General features: G+C 52.8%; 1 long non-coding RNA gene across 1 annotated transcript in view; it reads left to right on the forward strand.

Moving 5' to 3' along the window:
- LOC142829270 (uncharacterized) overlaps positions 1–18,926 on the forward strand; it is a 50,927-nt gene that overhangs the window by 641 nt on the left and 31,360 nt on the right. The window lies entirely within an intron of this gene.

Here is an 18,926-nt window from a genome sequence, read left to right on the forward strand (position 1 = left end):
GTGTGTGTTCCTGGGAACGAGTGTGCAAGGGGGCAGTGTGTGTTCCTCGGAATGAGTGTGCAAGGGGGCAGTGTGTGTTCCTGGGAATGAGTGTGCAAGGGGGCAGAGGGTGAGTCCCTCGAAATGAGTGTGCAAGGGGGCAGAGGGTGAGTCCCTGGAAATGAGTGTGCAAGGAAGCAGAGAGGGTGAGTCCCTGGAAAGGAGTGTGCAAGGGGGCAGCATGTGAGTCCCTGGGAACGAGTGCAAAAGGGAGGCAGGAGTCCTGGGCAGCACGTGGGTGAGGGACATGGATTCTGCACGTCTGGGGACTGCTGGGAGTGTGATCCCCAGGGAAGAAGAGTTGAGGGGCTTGCTGTGCCTTTCCCCTTCTTCTGTGCAAAATCCCCCTCCCCCCAGCTGGAAACAACCAGACTTGTCCTAAGCCCCTCTGTCCCCTGCTAGCACCAGGAGCCTCCAGGCACTGGGCACTGCATGCAGCTGCCAGCTGGGCATGGAGTGCTAGGGAAACAGGTGACTTTCCCCAGGGAGACAGCAGCAGAACAGGGAATTGAATCTCACAAATCCAGCCCCTTCCCCACCGGCCCAGGCCAAGGCGAGAGTAGCTCTCTGTGACTATGGAGCTTTCCCCCAGCATATCCCCCACTCTCCCCTTCCTGTGCTTTGCAAAGCATCAAACCCTCCCAGCCTTAATCCCAGGGCTCACTGCTGCAAGGGGCTGGGGCAGGGGGCAATCAGAGACCCAGATCCTCAGGAGAAAGACACCAGCAGTGGGAAGGCATCGGGACTGGAGGGGAGAGGCGTGGCTTTCAGAGCCAGGCAGGATACGCACCCTGGGGGTTTAGGGACTTCCCTCCCCTGAGCCATGCCTTACCCTCTGTACTGCTGTTCATACCCGTGACAGCCGGATGGGCAGCATCTGTATCAACACACTCTCGTAAATGGGACCTGCCCCGTGGCAGTGTGGTGGACAGCTAGGCCGGTCAGCAGAGCCTGACTTTGGGATTGGTTCGGTGGCGTGTCAGGCCAGTTAGATCATCCAGCCTGACTTAGCGGGTAACTCAGACCAGAGTCTGGCACCAAGTAATTCCAGCAGCCCACCATGGGGTACAGACTTCCACCAATGGAGGCTTCATTGTGTCCGTGGGCGAGTTGGACCACCCTTGCTGGGAGGGGACCGTTTTGAACCTTCTTCCCAGTTTGAACTTTGCTGCCTATCTCCTAGACCCGGGCTCTGGTGCTGCCTCTTCCTTGCCCAATGAAAGGGCCGTCTCCTGGCTGTGGTACCTAAAGTCTGGGATCACAGTTACCCTTTGACCTTCTCCTCATAGATTTACTCCCTAATGTGTAGGCTTCCAGCTCTCACCTCCTGCTTGAAGCCCGTCCAATCTGTGCAGTGTTCTTTCTGAAGTGGTGTCCCCAGATCTGGACACCCTATTCCAGGGATGCAGCGTGCAGGGTAACACCACCTCCTCACCGCTCCTGGCCAGGCATTTCTTTGGCCCAGGCTATTCGTTCACCCACCGGCTCCATAGTCGAACTGAGGGAACTTATCAAAGTGTGCTTACTGGGGAGCAATGCGGTCAGTGTGTTGTATATCGGTGTGTTCTGTGGGGATCTGGAATCCTATTTTCACCATCTCCACCTGAAGGAATATTTCCAACACGCCAGTATACAACATACTGACCTCACTCCCCCTCCGCCCCCACCAATCCCACAAGAGGAAGGCTTCTGTGTGGACCCCCACCAACAGACGTATCCCAAGTCTTGATTTCTACATTGCCTGCTTCTACAAACGTGCTCGACAGTATCAGCAAACAACAACATAGAACATACAACCTCAGTCATGCAGAATGAAATGCTATTCACAGCCTCAAAACCAATCCTAACATCATAACCAAAGAGGCTGACAAAGGAGGCGCTGTCGTCATGAACAGGACAGATTATGAACAGGAGGCAAACAGACAACTCATCAATACCAGATTCTACAGGCTTCTCTCCTGTGACCCCACTAAGGAATACCAAAAAAAAATGAAAAAACTGTTCATGAAACTCTCTGATGTTGCTCAGGAACAAATTTACACCCCCCTAATCCCCGACCAGGAACTTTCTATCTGCTACCCAAGAGACACAAACCTGGTAATCCCGGACGGCCCATCATCTCAAGCATTGGCACACTTACAACAGGATTATCTGGCTATATCGACTCTTTCCTCAGACCTTATGCTACCAGCATTCCTAGCTACCTCTGGGTATGTCTACACTAGAAAGTTAGTTCGAACTAACGGACGTTAGTTCGAACTAACTTTCCTATGCGCTACACTAGCGCTTCGCTAGTTCGAATTTGAATCAAACTAGCGGAGCGCTTAGTTCGAACTAGGTAAACCTCATTTTACGAGGACTAACGCCTAGTTCGAACTAGCTAGTTCGAACTAAGGGCTGTGTAGCCCTTTAGTTCGAACTAGTGGGAGGCTAGCCCTCCCCAGGTTTCCCTGGTGGCCACTCTGGCCAACACCAGGGAAACTCTATGCCCCCCTCCCGGCCCCGGACCCCTTAAAGGGGCACGGGCTGGCTACGGTGCCCGTGCCAGGTGCAAGCCTGCCAGCACCCAGCTAGCAGACCCTGCACCTGGCACGGCACAGAGCCACCCACCCGATGCCCCCCAGCCCACCCCCTCTTGCCGGGACCAGGCTGGCGGCTCCCGGGAGCTTGCCCTGGACCGCAAGAGGCGGGCACCTTCCTGGGCTAGTGCGGACATCGTGGACCTCGTCCACGATCTCCGCACTAGGCACAGGAAAGTGGCCGGCTAGGGCAGGAGAGCTGCCAGCCTGGCCACCCAGGACCAGGTGTGCATGAAAATCAAGGGGGCCCACTGAGACCCCCGACACTGAGCCCTGAGCTTACAATGGCCGTCCTGGGTCAGACCAAAGGTCCATCTAGCCCAGTAGCCTGTCTGCCAACAGCGGCCAACCCTAGGGACCCTGGAGGGGATGGACCGAAGACAATGACCAAGCCATTTGTCTCGTGCCATCCCTCTCCAGCCTTCCACAAACTTTGGGCAGGGACACCACTCCTACCCTCTGGCTAATAGGACTCCATGGACCCAACCTCCATGACTTGATCTCACTTCCCTTTCAACTCTGTTCTAGTTCTAGCCTTCACAGCCTCCTGCAGCAAGGAGTTCCACAGGTTAACTATTTGCTTTGTCAACAACAACAACTTTCTCTTACTAGTTTCAAGCCTGCTACCCAGTCCTTTCCTTTGGTGTCCTCTAGTCCTTCTTTATGGGAACTCATGAAGAACTTTTCTGAATGCACCCTCTCCACCCAACCCCTGCTTTTAGAGACCTCTATCCTGTCCCCCCTCCGTCTCCTCTTTTCTAAGCTGAACAGTCCCAGTCTCTGTAGCCTCTCTTCATCTGGGACCTGTTCCCAACCCCTGATCATGTTAGTTGCCCTCCCCTCTCCCAGCCTTTCTCTTCCCCTCTCCCACCTCCTTTTCCCAGTCTCCCCCAGTTTTTTTCAATAAAGACAGAGTCAATGTTGGAAGAAACGTTATCTTTATTTTGTACATCAATAAGAAGGGGGGCTAGGGAAGGGCAAGTGGAAGGAGGTGAGGGAGGAATGGGGTACGAGCCCCCGATGGGGAGGACTGGGCTGGCTCTGCGGGCTTCTGGGGGTGGAAGCTCTCCTGCAGCCCCCCAATTACTCCCTCTCCCCAGATGGCAGCCTGCGGCAAGTGCAGCCGGGCTGATGGCCGAGTGGTGTGATGTGCCCAGTGTGGGCACTCAGGGCACTCCAAGCCAGAACTTCTTTGCAAGCGGGGCACCCCTTAGAACTGTGTGTCCGGGGTGGGGGTCGGGACCCTTTAAGCGCAGCCCTCGGCTAGCCTGAGACAGTATCTCCATGCTCTAAGTCCTCCTTTTATGCCCTGCCGGCACTGCTTCCGGCCATCATTAAGCCCTGTTCAGAGTCCACTCAATGTGGACTTACTAGTTCGAACTAGCAAAACGCTAGTTCGAACTAGTTTTTAGTTCTAGATGCGTTAGTTCGAACTAGCTTAGTTCGAATTAACTAATTCGAACTAAGTTAGTTCGAACTAGCGCTGTAGTGTAGACGTACCCTCTGTGACACCATTGAGTCCCTGAGGAAACTTCAAAACATCAGTTATCTTCCTGAAAATACCATCCTGGCCACCATGAATGTAGAAGCCCTTTACACCAACATTCCACATGAAGATGGATTACAGACCATCAAGAACACCATCCCCGATAACAGCACTGCACACCTAGTTACAGAGCTCTGCGACTTTTCCTCACCCACAACTACTTCCGATTCGGAGACAATTTCTATCTCCAAGTCAGCAACACAGTCATGGGCACACGCATGGCACCACAATATGCCAACATCTTTATAGCTGACCTTGAACCACGTTTCCTCAGCTCTTGCCCCCAACACCCTTATTTTACTTACGCTACATCGATGACATCTTCATCATGAACTCACGGAAAAGAGACTCTTGAAGAATTCCACAAGGATTTCAACAACTTCCACCCCACCATCAACCTCAGCCTGGACCAGTCCACATGAGAAATCCACTTCCTGGACACTACAGTACAGTTAAATAATGGACAAATTTCCACCACCCTATACCGGAAACCCACCGACTGCTCTTACCTTCATGCCTCCAGCTTCCATCCCAGACACATTTTTCAGTCTATTGTATACAGCCAAGCCCTAAGATACAACCGGATTTGCTCCGACCCCACACACAGAGACAGTCACCTACAGGATCTTTACAGAGCATTCCTGAAACTGAAATACCCACCTGGAGACGTGAAAAAACAAATTGACAGAGCCTGTGACGGGGCAAGGCAACCCCGCACTGAACCCGAAGGGCCCAGCCAGGGTTACCTGGCTGCAGAAGCCCCCCCCCCCTCCCCCCACTCACAGCCTCACCGAGCATACCCGGGCTGTAGCTCCACTATAAAAGCTTGGGGAAGGACTCAGTCTGGGAAGTCAGCCAGAGGAGAAGGACCAGCGAAGGGAGCTCCTGCACAGCTGTTGCCAGAGACTCCAGGACACTTTAAAAGATCTCCAAGTAGCTGTGTGACGGACCCAGCGGGGTCCGCACTGGGAGCGGAGGAGGCCTCCCGAGCGGGAAGCGGCGGCTGTAGACGGCCGAAAGCCACTTGGCACTGCGCCGCCGGCCCCGCCGCAGCAGAAAGCGGGGGAGGGTGCGCGCCGGGGGAAGCGGGGGAAGCCCCGGGCAGCCGCAAAACGCCCGGTTAGGGCGCCGCGGTTTGCGCCCCAGGGCGGAGCCATGGGCACGCTCCGGCGGGAGCCGGACTGGAGAGCCCCAGAGGGGGCGGGGCTTACACCCCTGACGTCACCCTCCCGCGCCCATAACAGGGGCTCGGGGATGCTCAGAGGGGGGGGAGCGAGAGGGCAGCCACCCTGGCTTCCCGGCACCCCAAGCACCCGGCCTTCCGGGCAACGAAGGGAGACGACGCCGGCAGCTGGCAACTCGCCCTGGGACGGGCACGGCGTCTGCGACGGGGTAAGTGACTTAACCTTGCGCTGGCCCAGGGGGCCGGCGGCGCGGGAGTGGAAGGAGTCCAAGGCGGGACCGTTTTGGCGCCCGTGGGCAGGCGAGTTTCGGGCGGCTGCCCCGCCTGCTGTGGGGGGATCGCTTTAAGGCACCCGCCCCACTTAGGGCCTCGGGCTGGGACCCGGTGGCGGGGATGGGCCCGGGTCCCCCACTCCCCACACCCAGACCTCAGTGCAGGTCTTCCAGGCTATAATAGCCGAACACACTACCCAACCTCCCCCTGCCGAGAGGGTGCGAGAGGAAGGGATCAAGACTAGAGGGACGGCTCAAGAGCCCCGGCCGAGCCCCGGCCAGGGGCCGCCCAGGAAGGCACCGGACTGGGTCCGCCGAGCCCCCTCGGCCCCATACAGGGCGAGGGGTGATCGCACCCAGTCCCGGGCTCACTTACGGACCCCGGATATCGGGACTACGAGGCTCTCGAAGGCAGTGGGTTCGCGGAGCCCCACCCCACTCCGCCAGCCCCGGCCCGGGGCGCGGGCGGGAGTAGCGGGGTGTGGAGTTCGCACCCTTAAAACCTGCCACAAGCTGTCTTGTCACAAACCAGTTCTACAAGCCAGATCCACAGGGTACCACTAGAATTGGAGTTCATCCACAAATTCAGTTCACATGCTAATGGACTCAATTGTGATGAAAGTTGGTTGGGACACTACCAGTTTAACAACCATTGAAGGTGCAAACACCTTTTTATCCTTCCTGACATGGGAATCTATCTATTGACTTTGATTCTTATCTGCTTTGGTTTAACTACCCAATCTTTAGATACTTACTGATTCCGTCTGCTCTCTGTTTCCCACCCCCTCCCTTTTTCTTCTCTTCCCTTCCCCTCTCCTATTTATTTTGCGTGTACACATCCTAAACTCATAACTCCAGTCATCTGAAGAAGTGGGTTGTGCCCACAAAAGCTCATGATCCCATCTACATGTTTTGTTAGTCTAGAAAGTGCTACCAGACCATTTGTTGTTTTTTTTTCTGTAACAGACTAACTCGGCTACCCCCTGAAGCTTCTGTAATCCCACTTCCTCTCTTGGGTATTTGGCTAGTAGAATTGTTTTGTGACAAGACAGCCACCTGGAGATCTTTTAAAGAGTGATTAGGTAGATTGAAGTGTTCTCCAATAGGTTTCTGTATGTTCCCTTTATGTATATCTGAAATTCAGCACTGATAAGTGCAAAGTAATGCACACCGGAAAAAAAAAAAAGATGTGGGCTAAAGTAACAGTTATCACTCAGGAAAGAACTCTTGGAATCAGCATGGGGCATCCTCTGAAAATGTCAGCTCAATAGGCAGCGGGAGTCAAACAAGCTAACAGGGTGAGGAACCATTAGGAAAGGGTTGGATATTGAGACAGAAAAGATTATAATGTCACTGTGGTAATTTCTCTCCCCGCCCCCCACTTTATGAAATTGGCTTGAGTATAAATATGCAGAACTCCCAAGATGTTCCAGACAAAATACCTCCTGTAACCTATCAATTTTGATGTTACAATCTGCTGGATCCGTATGTCTTATTTGGGTGCATGGATCATTCTGGTACATAAAATTAGAAATATGAGGTAGGAGATTTTTTTCTTGGTTTTCAAGGTGCAAATGTGAGCCATCAATGGTGCACCTGGAAGCTTTAACGACTGGGTAATCAATGATTTGAGAACAGCCTTGTTTGTCCTTTAAGTCTATCCTAGGAAGACAGGTGACCATACCACCTGGTAGGCAGATACCAGCTTGACTAGGTAATTTTCCATGGAAGGTGCTGATTCCAGACCAGAGTGGAATCTATAAAAACAAGCTATCTGTCCCTTTGTCTTCCACTGGCTTAGAGAAGGACCTGGCAAATGGAAAGATACAAAAGAAACCACCAGAGACTGAAGTCAGAGTAAATTATTTTCTTTGACTTGAAGACTGACCTGAAATAAGAACAAGCTCTTAGGGTAAAGGACTGCATGCAATTAATTTTTCAGTGAATTAGCACTAGCTATGAGTTTTCTTTTCATTTTAACTTAGTAACTTACTTTGCTCTTAAAAAACAACCAATAGTCTGGTAGTTAGTTTAAAGACTAACAAAACATGTAGATGGTATCATGAGCTTTTGTGGGCACAGCCCACTTCTTCAGATGACCAGAGTGTTGGAAGTCCAGAACCATCTACCCAATATCCTCTTCCCCTGCTCCAATTTTTTTTCCTCCCCCCCCCCCCTTCCTCCTTCCCTTATTTATTCTTGGTTCTGGACTTCCAACACTCCGGTCATCTGAAGAAGTGGGCTGTGCCCACAAAAGCTCACGATACCATCTTAAAAAGCTCCCATCTACATGTTTTGTTAGTCTTTAGAGTGCTACCAGACTATTGGTTGTTTAAGTTTTTCCTGTTACAGACTAACTCGGCTACCCCTCTGATTACTTTGCTCTGTCCGTTTCCACTTGCGACCCCTTAAATCCCACTGTTTGTACTTAATAAAGTCTTTTGGGGGTGGGGTAGTTATCCCAACTCTGTGCCTTGTCTGGGGGAGACCAGAGAATCTGGCCCAACAGGACAGGGTGGTAGGGAGCCAGAGAGAGCAAGAAGGCAGGTGTTAGTGTCATAATCAGCACACCCGGGAACAGCCCCAAGGGATCATCTGTGACTGTCACCCTATAAATCTATGGTACCCCCACATCTCAAATTGTGTGTGCAGTTCTGGTCTCCCTCCACCCTTCAAAAACGTATAACAAAATTGGAAAAGGGCAATGAAAAATACAGAAGAGCTTCCATGCCAAGAGAGATTAAAAAGATTAGGACTTTCCTCTTAGAAACGAGACAGCATGATCGATGTCTATAAAATCATGACAGGGTGGACAAAGTGAATAAGGAAGTGTTATTCATATAACACATGAACCAGAGGCCACTCGATGAAATTAGTAGGTAGCTGATTTAAAACAAACAAACTTCTTCCTACAATACAATCAGCCCATGGAACAAAGTCCCACCGGATGTTGAGGTGGCCAAAAATATAACCAGGTTGAAAAAGGAATTAGAGAAATTCACAGAGGGCAAGTCCATCAAGGGCCATTAGCCAAGATGGTCAGAGATTTAATAATGGAGATTGCCTATCTCCTAGAACTGAAAGGGACCTTGCAAGGTCATTGAGTCCAGTCCGCTGCCTTCACAGCAGGACCAAGTACCATCCCTAATGAATTTTTGCCCCAAATGGCCTCTGCAAGGATTGAACTCACAACCCTGGGTTTAGCAGGCCAATGCTAAAATCACTGAGCTATCCCTCCCTGCCATGCTCTGTTTGTACCTAACCTTCTGACAGCCAGAAGCTGGACTGGCAAATGGGATGGGCCGCTTGATAATTGCCCTGTTCTGTTAATTCCCCCTCAACCACCTGGCTTTCCCCCACAGTCTACAGACAGGATATGGAGCTGGATGGGCCATTGGTCTGACCCAGCATGATATTTCTTATGAAAAGTAAGACAGCATTCACTGTGAGTAGAGCACTTAACTCTTTCATAGCCGAGTTGTGTAAAATCTACATATTTACGTGGTGGGTTTTATTACAGTCTGGGATAGAGTTAAGGATTCCAATCTGAGTGTGGAGCTTAAAAATCCCCTGTCCCCTAAAAATCACATAGCATTTTATAGAGACAGAATGGGTGAGGTAATATTGTTTATTGGCCCAACTTTTGTTGGTGGACAAGATGAATCCCTCCCCCCCTTTTGAGAGACCCTAGCACAGTACAGAGCAGCGGCAGTGCATGCAGATGAATGAGAGAATACAGTTTTCTGGAATGCAGGACATGACACAGACTATATTTCCTCAGCCATTCCTCCTGGATACATTATGCTGACCATCTATGTCCTGAGTATCACTGCACGAAGGGGCAGAGTTAAGGTTGTGGGGCAAGGCGAGGGGTTACCTTATTTCTGAATTTTCTGCTGTCAGTAGACTAAACATAGGTGCAGTCAGTGTTCTGTGAGGATATGAGATGTTTGCTCCATTCCTGCTCCTTTCCATCCATCCACGGGGAGGAGAACTCACTCGCAAAATCTGCAGGTGCAACCATGCTGGGAGGGGTTGCAAGCACTTTGGAGGGAAGAATTAGAATTCAATTAGAATTAGAATTGAAAAAGACCTTGACAAGTGGGAGAATTGGTTGGATATCAACAAAATGAAACCAAAAAGATAAGTGTGAGGTACATCACTATGTACAACTATGAACTGGGGAACAACGGGTTAGGACGGAGCTGCTGAGAAGGGTTACAGAGGATCACAGATCGACTAGGAGTCAAGGCTAATGTCATTCTGGCGTGTATTAAGAAGAACATTGCAAGTGGGACGTGGGAGGTAACCGTCTGTTGGAGCCCTGTGCCCAATTCTGAGCGCCACACTTTGGGAAAGATGTGGACAAACTGGGGAGTTGCCAGGGGAGAGCAACAAAAATGACTGAAGGTTTAGACAGGCTGACCTAGGAGGAAAGGTTCCAAAAAATGGGCATGTTGAGGAAAGAAAACTGTGGAGGGACACTCTAAGGGCTATAATAGAGTGGGGATCAGTGTTAAATGTTTTCCATCCATGTGCCGAATAAATGTTGCTATGTGCAGATGTGCACCACCAATAGAAACACATGTGCCAGCTGTGGGAGGCTGTGGGCAGTCTGCCAATCCACTGGGCGGCATCTGAATCTCTCTGGGATGACCACCCAAGCACTCATCTTACAGGGAACACGGCTGGGGATCAATTGTTCTCCATGCGCACTGAAGGTAGGACAAGCAGCAATGGGTTTAATCTGCAGTGAGGGAGAGTGAGGTTAGATTTAGGGAAAGCTATCACTAAGGGCATTTCAGCTCTGGAACAGGTTACCCAGAGAGGTGCTGGAATCCCAATCAATGGAGGGTTTCAAGAACAGGTCAGACAAAGACACCTCTGGGGAGATCTAGGTATACTTGGCCCTGCCTCAGCTAATGAGGCTGGACTTGATGACCTCTCAAAGTCCCTTCCAGCCCTACATTCCTGATTCTATGATCTCCATCCCTCCCTTGGTTTCTGTTTCCATCCACCCCGTGAGTAGCTCCATGATTTCATCCCTCCCTCCCCACTCTTCCTGCTTCTGTCCAGCCATCCCCAGATACGTGCATCTGTCCAGCAGGGTGCCCATCACCCTAGCCTTTGGCAGGAGGCAGAAGTATTTTGGGAAATTGGCAGGTGGGATGTTTTAGACCAGGGCTACTCAACATGCGGTCTGCGGTGCGGTTTGGGCTTATGCGGGGCTCAACACACGGCCCAGGGGTGAGAGCCAAACAAAAAAAGTAGCCAGTATAATGATGATCTGCTGCTATGCATTTTAATAGTTAAATTCCTGGACTGTCATTGCTCACTAAAAAGTGCTGTCATGTGGGTGGAAATCAGGTAACTATTGCATTGTATTAATATCAGCAGTACTGGCTTAAATGGGGCCCGCGTGTTGTGTATTCTTGCCTTCATCTTGCATTCACGCCCGTCAATGTGAAAGAAGCTATTTGCATAAATTTGCACATATATTTGCATGTCTATGCAACCACACTTAAGTTGCTACCCTGGGCATGTGCTGTGAGTAACATTGTGGCCGCCTACCCCTGATGTAGACAGAGATTTGCTGATGTTTCTGCCTTCATGTTCTCTGACCAGCAGGTGGCTTAGCCTAGTGGCTCTTTATCATAGACTGAAATTCTGCTATGGGGCCAGGCGCTGGGGCAGGGCTCAAGGCTGTGTAGTCGCTGTTACATTTCCTGCCTTCTGAGAAGTTGTGTTGCAAAGAGGAAAGCTATAGCCTGATTAGAAAGTGACGAGGGGCGGGGCCAGGCACAGCCTGGTGTGCAGGGAAATGGAGACGAAAGGGCAGCTGGGGGCCCCAGCAGTGGAGACCCGGGTGCTCTGCAGACCTTCTGCTCCTGGGCGGATGTCCAGCTTGGTTTAGCTGAGTCAGATACTTCTAAGTACAGCAGGCGAAGGCCTTAGAGGTGGGGTAGGAGGGTGGTCATTGAGACAGACCTCAGCTCTGTCCTCTCTTGGTACTTAGGGCCCTGCCACATAAGCAGAGTGAGAATCTCCATTAGGAGGTATAGGGACTATGAAACACTGTCCTCAGGGCTGGGCGAGGCATAGACATGCTTCCCCCTCTAGCAGCTCCCACCAGTAGTAACTGTGGCTAGGCCGGATGTGGTCTGCTGCTCCTCCGAGGCTTTCCTGGGAGAGTCCAACGTCCCAGACCCATCTGTGGGTCCTGAGGTCCTTCTGCCCCCTTACCAGAGGGCTTGTGCTACCCGTCTTCCTTTCCCAAAGGGGGCTCTGGGACTTTCTCCACCAGCTGGCCAGACCCTCGCTCTGCATGGGGTACTAGCCCAGGGACCACTCCCCATGGCCACTTCCCCCTTCTGCAGCAGGCTTTTCCACGCCTCTCTACATTCACCCCTTTCTGGGCTCTGGAGCTCAACCCTGCCAGGTTCTCCCCTTGCTACTGCCCAGCAGCCCCCCTTCAGCTCCCCATTTCCTTCATTCGTCACAACCCTCTGCTCCTGCCCATCTTTAATGAGGCTGGCCAATGTCCGTGCAGCCTAGTGGGTTAATTGGCCTCTCCGGCCCACAGTGGCCTGCAGCCCCCTCACGCTGTGTACCCAAACCAGCCTCATGACAGCCCCTGTAACTGTGTTTCCTTCACGCTCACCCTGCCACCCCAATAGCCACAGAGGACAGAGAGAAAAAAGCCAGCGCCAGCGGCGGCCAACAGGGCCCATCCTACCAATATGCAAAATATGCAGCTGTGTAGGGCACCGCACTGTTTGGAGCAAATGATGTGGTACCCAAGGCGGCTGCATATGCAGCAGTGTCAGCTCTGGTGGTCAGCCCCGGACCCTGGCTGGCCAAGGGCACCATTTCAGATTTTTAGTTGGGGAGCAGTGAATGCTGCAATAGTGGAGGGGGACAAAACGAGGGTATGGAGGTCAGACTGAGGACCTCTAGCATATCCCCCCACCCTTGAGTCATTTCATTGGCAAGCTGAAAAGACCCAGTCTTGTTAATCTCTCCTCCTATAGAAGCTGAAACAAAATACAGGGCTATGCAGCACTTTAAAGACTAACAAGATGGTTTATTAGGTGATGAGCTTTCGTGGGCCAGACCCACTTCCTCAGATCTTTAAAGTGCTGCATAGTCCTGTCTTTTGTTTCAGCAAAACCAGACTGACACGGCTACATCCCTATAGAAGCTGTTCCTTACCCCTAATCATTTCTGTTTCCTTTTCTGTACCTTTTCCTTTTCCAAATCCTATCTATCTATCTATCTATCTATCTATCTATCTATCTATCTATCTATCTATCTATCTATATACACACACACACCCAGGGCTCGACAAATAATACAATCTACTCGCCCATGGCGAGTAGATTGTAACCCGGAAGAGCTGGGTTCAAGCGATCTGCGCATGCACAGAACGCCGGACAGCGCGGCTGGTGAGCGGGGCTCGCCGCGGTTCGGCGAGCCCTGTGTGTGTGTGTGTGTGTGTGTGTGTGTGTATGGGGTGACCCAATCTGCATACAGTATTCAAGATTTGGGTGTGCCAGGACTTTATATAGAGGCGATATGATATTTTCTGTCTTATTATCTATTCCTTTCCTAATGATTCCCAATGTTCTGTTAACTTTTTAGAGTGTCACTACACATTGAGCAGATGTTTGCAGGGAACTGTCCCCAAGGATTGCCAAGATCCCTTTCTTGAGTGGGAGCAGCTATTTTGGACATCATTTTGTATGCTGTGTTGGGATTATATTTTGCCATGTGCATTACTGTGTATCTATCAGCACTGAATTCCACCTGAGGTTGTGTCACCCAATCACCCAGCTCTGTGAGCTCTCTTTGTAGCTCTTTGCAGTCAGCTTTGGACTTAATTGTTGGATCAGCTGCAAATTTTGCCACCTCTCTGTTACCCCTTTTTCAAGATCATTTAGGAACAAGTGGAACAGCAGGGGTCCCAGCACAGACCCCTGGAGCGCCCCACTGTTGATTTCTACTCTTTTTACCCTCTTCTAAGTGGACTGCCTTTTGTGATTGTAATCACCCTGCCTCCCTCTGTTCCTAAACAAACTCCCTCTCCCAAAGGCAAAGCCTGGAGCAAGCTCTTTAGCGATTACGAGCTGTGTCCGGGGCAAGGGAATGCACTTTAAGCAGACCTCAAGTGTGACATTCAGGGGTTCAAACTTCAGGGAGGCCACAACCCCCCCCTCCCAGCTCTGGGCCTGCCCCCCCACAGTGCCTGCCGCTGGGGCCCTGCAGCCCAGAGTGCTCCCAGTGGCTGCCCCCACCTTGCAGGGCATGTAGGTGCTTGAACTGAGTGGGCACCAAAACCACTAGGGACAGACCTGGATTTTTATCACTGTGTTTGGAGGTTTCCTGCTGTTCAGTGATTGCAGGAGAGCCTGCCCCATCCCGTTGAAATGAGTGAGGTTTGCCGACGGCGTGGCTGCGGAGGTGAGCAGGTGGCACGTGACCCCAAAGGCAAAGGCAAGAACCCACCGTTGATTAGGTTTTAATGTTGCCTGGTTTTTAAGCTGATTTGGGGATATTTGGGGCAGCCTGACTCCTAATTTTTAAGCCACAGGGCTCGGCCAGAGGGCTCCCGGTCAAAAGCATGTGTCCTTTTCTCATATCCGAACTCCTTAGTCTCCCCGCAGTTCTAACCACTAGCTCCTACTCCCTTCCCAGGACAGGTTATTGCTAGAATAGGAAGCCAATTGCTTGACTATTGCTTTTCCATATTATAAACATTCGTGAGACCAGCTAACCCAATGGATTGTCTTAGACAGTCAAAGCAAGCGAGAGAGAGTTAATACACATACCGCTTCTGGGAAGCTGCTCTCGCACCTTGCTTGGTTTCCCTGCCCCAGAACGTTGCACAACTGTCTGGTTTGTGTTTTTCCTTATCTCTTGTTTTGGGCGGCACCTTCCAGTGCTGGGGATCAGGAAGGCACCTCCCAAGCCCGTATCAGGGAGAACATCCATTTGTCTTCTTTCTGACAGGTTCTGCATCTGCCTGTGCCAAAGGCTGCGTGGGGCTTGGCATGAGTCAGGAGACGCGCACAGGGTTGTGGGAAGAGCAGAATACAAATAGTTAATCTCACTGCCCATGTGCTGAGAACAACAGCTGACATACAGGGGGCATAGAATGCAGGAATCCTGGCTCCCAGTGACCCACGGCTGTAACCACTAGACCTCACTCCTCTCCCACAGCTGGGGATGGAACCCAGAATTCCTCCCCAGCAATCACTAGATCTCACTCTCCTCTCACACCCCCGCAGTCCTGTGCTGTTCCCCTGGTGAGTCACTCCTATCCCAAGCCTCTCTCCCTAGCCAACCCTGCCAAGGGCCCACAGAGACTGCTCATGGCTGCCAGGCTTGTGCAGATAGATGGGTTCCTGGGGCCCTCAGGTTTGTCACTCAGGGGCTGTGTCTACATTGGCAGCTTCTTGCGCAAGAACTGTTTTGCGGAAGCGTTTTTGTGCAAAAAGTCTTCCACAAGAGCGCGTCTACACTGCCGTGTGCTTTTGCACAAGAGCGTCGATGGCCGTGTGGATGCTCTCTTGCTCTAGAAAGCTCTGATGGCCATTTTAGCCATAGGGGGGTTTTGCGCAAGAAATTCATGTTGCCTGTCTACACTGCCCTCTTGCGCAAGAGGGCTTTTTCCTCGTGGGGAGAGGAATAACGCTTCTGGAAGAAGCCCTGTTTTCCGATGCTAGACTGTAAATTGACTTACACAAGAACGCGAGGGCAGTGTAGACGCCCGGCAAGTTTTTGTGCAAGAACAGCTGTTCTTGTGCAAGAAGCTGCCAGTGTAGACGTAGCTGATGACAGTGCAGATGACAGATTAGAACCAGCTCGCAGGAGGCCGGGCCCAGACCTCACAGTGTAGAGAGATGGTGATGCACCCTCCGCACCGCCCCTGCACAGGGCCCGAGAGCACCAAAGCAGAGCGTTCTACAGCGTGGAGCTGCAAAGCACAGAAGGGCGGCAGGCTGGGAGCAGGTGTCAAATGGGGCAGAGATTCTGGTATTTAGGAGGTAACTGGAGTCAGTGGGCTGGTGTAACTCATTAGCTTGTGCAGAGCTAATGTTTATCCCTGGTGGAATATGAGGTTGGTCTTTGAGTGACTTTCAGGTGCTAGCTGTCTACCCCAAAACATAACTCTGGGTCGCTGGAGAGACAGGCCTGGAGGCGATGGATGGAGCCAAAGCTCCATTAGCCTCCGTGGCCCAGATCTCCAGCTGGACCTGACTCATCTCTCTGATTTGTCCTCCAAAGGGAATATCGGTCTCCAGGTCTGGCAAATTGCTCTGGCCACGGGGCAGCCTCAGCGAGTTCCCTCCGGGCTAGGATTAGGGTTCCCACCCCCAGCTGGAGCAGTGTGAGTGGGCAGAAAGCAGAGCACGGGATTCTCTGTAGAAGGGCATCACTCTATAGGGGGGATGGGTGGGGGGAGATATTTCCCAGGTAAAATCCCCCTGCGGCTCTGCAGAGTTGAGGCCTCCCTTCAGCCTTACACTGTGAGTGTCCAGACTTTGCCTCTGCAGTGGCCTGGGGAAACCCTAAGCACAGAAAGGAGAGGGGGTATGAGGCATCTTCGGGTAGCACCAGAGCCCTGGCTGAGATTGGTACCAGAACTGCTCATGCAGTCTCTGCTCCAGGGGAGTCAGGCACCTACACCCCTGTGAGGGTCTGGGTCTGGAAGTCAAAATGGGCAAAGGAAAGATTACTATTCCCCAAGGGAACTGAGGGGGAAGTGACTCGCCCAAGGTTCCACAGGAAGTCAGTGGCAGAGCTGACAGCCAAAACCAGCCATCAGGGGCCTTACCCACAGAATGGAGAGAGACCAAGTTTTGTTCTTAACATTGTCATAGCTTGTAACTCTTTTTCTCTGTGTGGGTGGCCACCAAACCTATTTTGTGCTTTGCAGGTCACCTGTAAGAGGGGTGCTATCTGGCTCTCTTTGTCAATTTGGTTCTAGTAACTGGGATCCCGCCCTGCCCTCACCCCACTAGGGCTGGGAGCTAAGGGTTGCTTGTTTGTGAAGTCTCTGTGGCTCTGGGGAAGCTGGGTTTATTAAGATAATTAGCACTTTGCTTCTTCCAGACTCTGCACAAACATTAGCTAATGAGTTATCACCAGGCCATGCAGCAAGGTAATGACATAGTCAGGAAGAGAACCAAGACGTCCTGGCTTCTATTTGTCTTCTGCTGCCCTCAGTTCTAACCACTAGACCACACTTCCCTTCCAGAGCTGGGCTAGAAACCAAGAGCCCCAACCCTCCCATGCTATTTGGCCTATTGGTATTACACAGTGCATGGAGGGGAGGTTCCCTGGTGGAATATGAGGTTGGTCTTTGAGTGACTTTCAGGTGCTGGCTGTCTACCCCAAAACATAACTCTGGGTCGCTGGAGAGACAGGCCTGGAGGCGATGGACAGTTGGAGGGAGCTCCAGCTCCAGCTCCCCACTACCAGCTCCCCTCTATCCATTAGACACCACTCCCTCCCAGAAGGGAATGCAGGAGTCCTGGCTACCAGCCTCCCCATTGCTCTAACCACTAGACCCCACTCCCCTCCAGAAGAGCTATAGAATCCAGGAGTCCTATGGGTTACTGCTGTAACCACTACCTCCTCCTCCCCGAGCCAGGAACAGAAACCAGCAGCCCTGGCTCCCAACCTATCTGATCTATCATTAGACAGCTCCCTAGCACTCCAGTGCCCTCGCATGCCTGGAAGTTTATCAGGTGCAGGGGGCACAGCAGGGAAAACATTCAGGCTGTGAAAAAGCGGGAACAACGCTGCCTCCCAGCCAAGGAGAAGGGAGTGGCCCTTTGACACTGGAACGGGCTGCCGCCTACATCCCGTTTCTCCCACCCCACCTCGCTGTGGGCTGCAGATCTGGAGAGGGACGTGGGGATCAGCAGAAGAAAGAAGGTGCTGGATTGCCATGGAGCTAGGCAGAGCAGGAGTCCTCCCTGACCCAGGGATGGCGATTCCTTGGAGATGTCACAGGCTTGGAAACAGCGTCATGACAACCACCGTCACCAGGAGCAACAGCCTCCGCAGCTGCCAGTGTAATGAACTCCCCTGGCACTGCGCAGGGCGGGGGTGTATGGGGCAGCCACCCACTGGGCTCCTGCTGCTTCTAGGTGAAGGAGCCCTTGGGAGCCCCTTCCCCCCCCACACCCCTCTGCCTCCAGGAGGCACTAGGCCTGTGCTGTCCAGATCCTGCGGTATGGCCTGACTGACTACGGGATGTAGGGTGGGCCGGACAATAACAGGAGAGCAGTCCCCCTACACAGACTACCCTGCAGGACCCCCTGGGGGTCGTGGGGAGTCGACCAGTCTAACCCAGGCAGCCCTATGTGGGACTGACAACCCCTCGCCCCCTCAGTCACATGCTGGGAGAGGCCCTCTCTCCCAGAGCCCCCGACCACTCTCAATCCCGCGCCACCCTCGGAGGGGCCCTCTTTGCCTGAGCCCACCTGGAGACCCACCGTCCCTCTCCCCAGTCTCTGTTGGGCCTGCCCTGCCCCCCAGCTCTGTCCCAGCCCAGGGAGGGGCTGTCTCTGCCCTTCACTTAATTTCACAGCATCCATTTCCCATCCTTTTCCCTGGCGACTGTTTCCTCTGCTCGGGTCTCCCCTCTCCCTGGGACTGAGCCATGTGTCCTCATTTGTCCTACCCAGGCAGCTGAGGTCACCTCAGTCCCTCACAGGGAGCTCCCCAGAGTCTCTCTCAGTGCCCCCACATCCTGCTCTGCCCCCACCATGGCCAGGTCTGGGGGCTAATAGCCGGCCTGAGAGAGTCGGGCCTGGCAGTGCCCAGCAATCCCACGCCCCTCTGCAGGGCCACATGGGACCCACGGCCTGGAACCCCACTGGCCATTTGTGCCAGGCAGGGCCACAGGGTGGCTGGGTAGGCCCAGGGTGACCCAGCAGTGTGGCCTCTGCTCTCCCTGGCGCCCTCTTTTCCCTCCCCCCAGGTCTGCAGCGCTGACTTCGCTCCCAGCAAGCCGTGCGGCGTGGGGGCACCTGAGGGCTTGCACACAAAGGCCCCTCTGTCGGCCCATTGCCCCATGCTCCCTTTATCCTTTGTTCCCGGGAAACACTCACAGTTTGTTCCGGCAGGTCCCTCCCGCCACCGGCCTGAGCCCCTGGGTGCCAGCGCCTCGCTCGCTCCCAGTGTTTGTAAACAAGAGAGTGTGGAGAGACGCCAACCCCCAGAACACAGACCCCCCCCCCCCCTCAGGCCCCAGTGAGACCCACCCCCAGTACACAGCTCTCCCCCAGGCTCCA

Source organism: Pelodiscus sinensis, chromosome 4, assembly GCF_049634645.1.
Source record: "Pelodiscus sinensis isolate JC-2024 chromosome 4, ASM4963464v1, whole genome shotgun sequence".
In the NCBI taxonomy this organism is placed as follows: Eukaryota; Metazoa; Chordata; order Testudines; family Trionychidae; genus Pelodiscus; species Pelodiscus sinensis.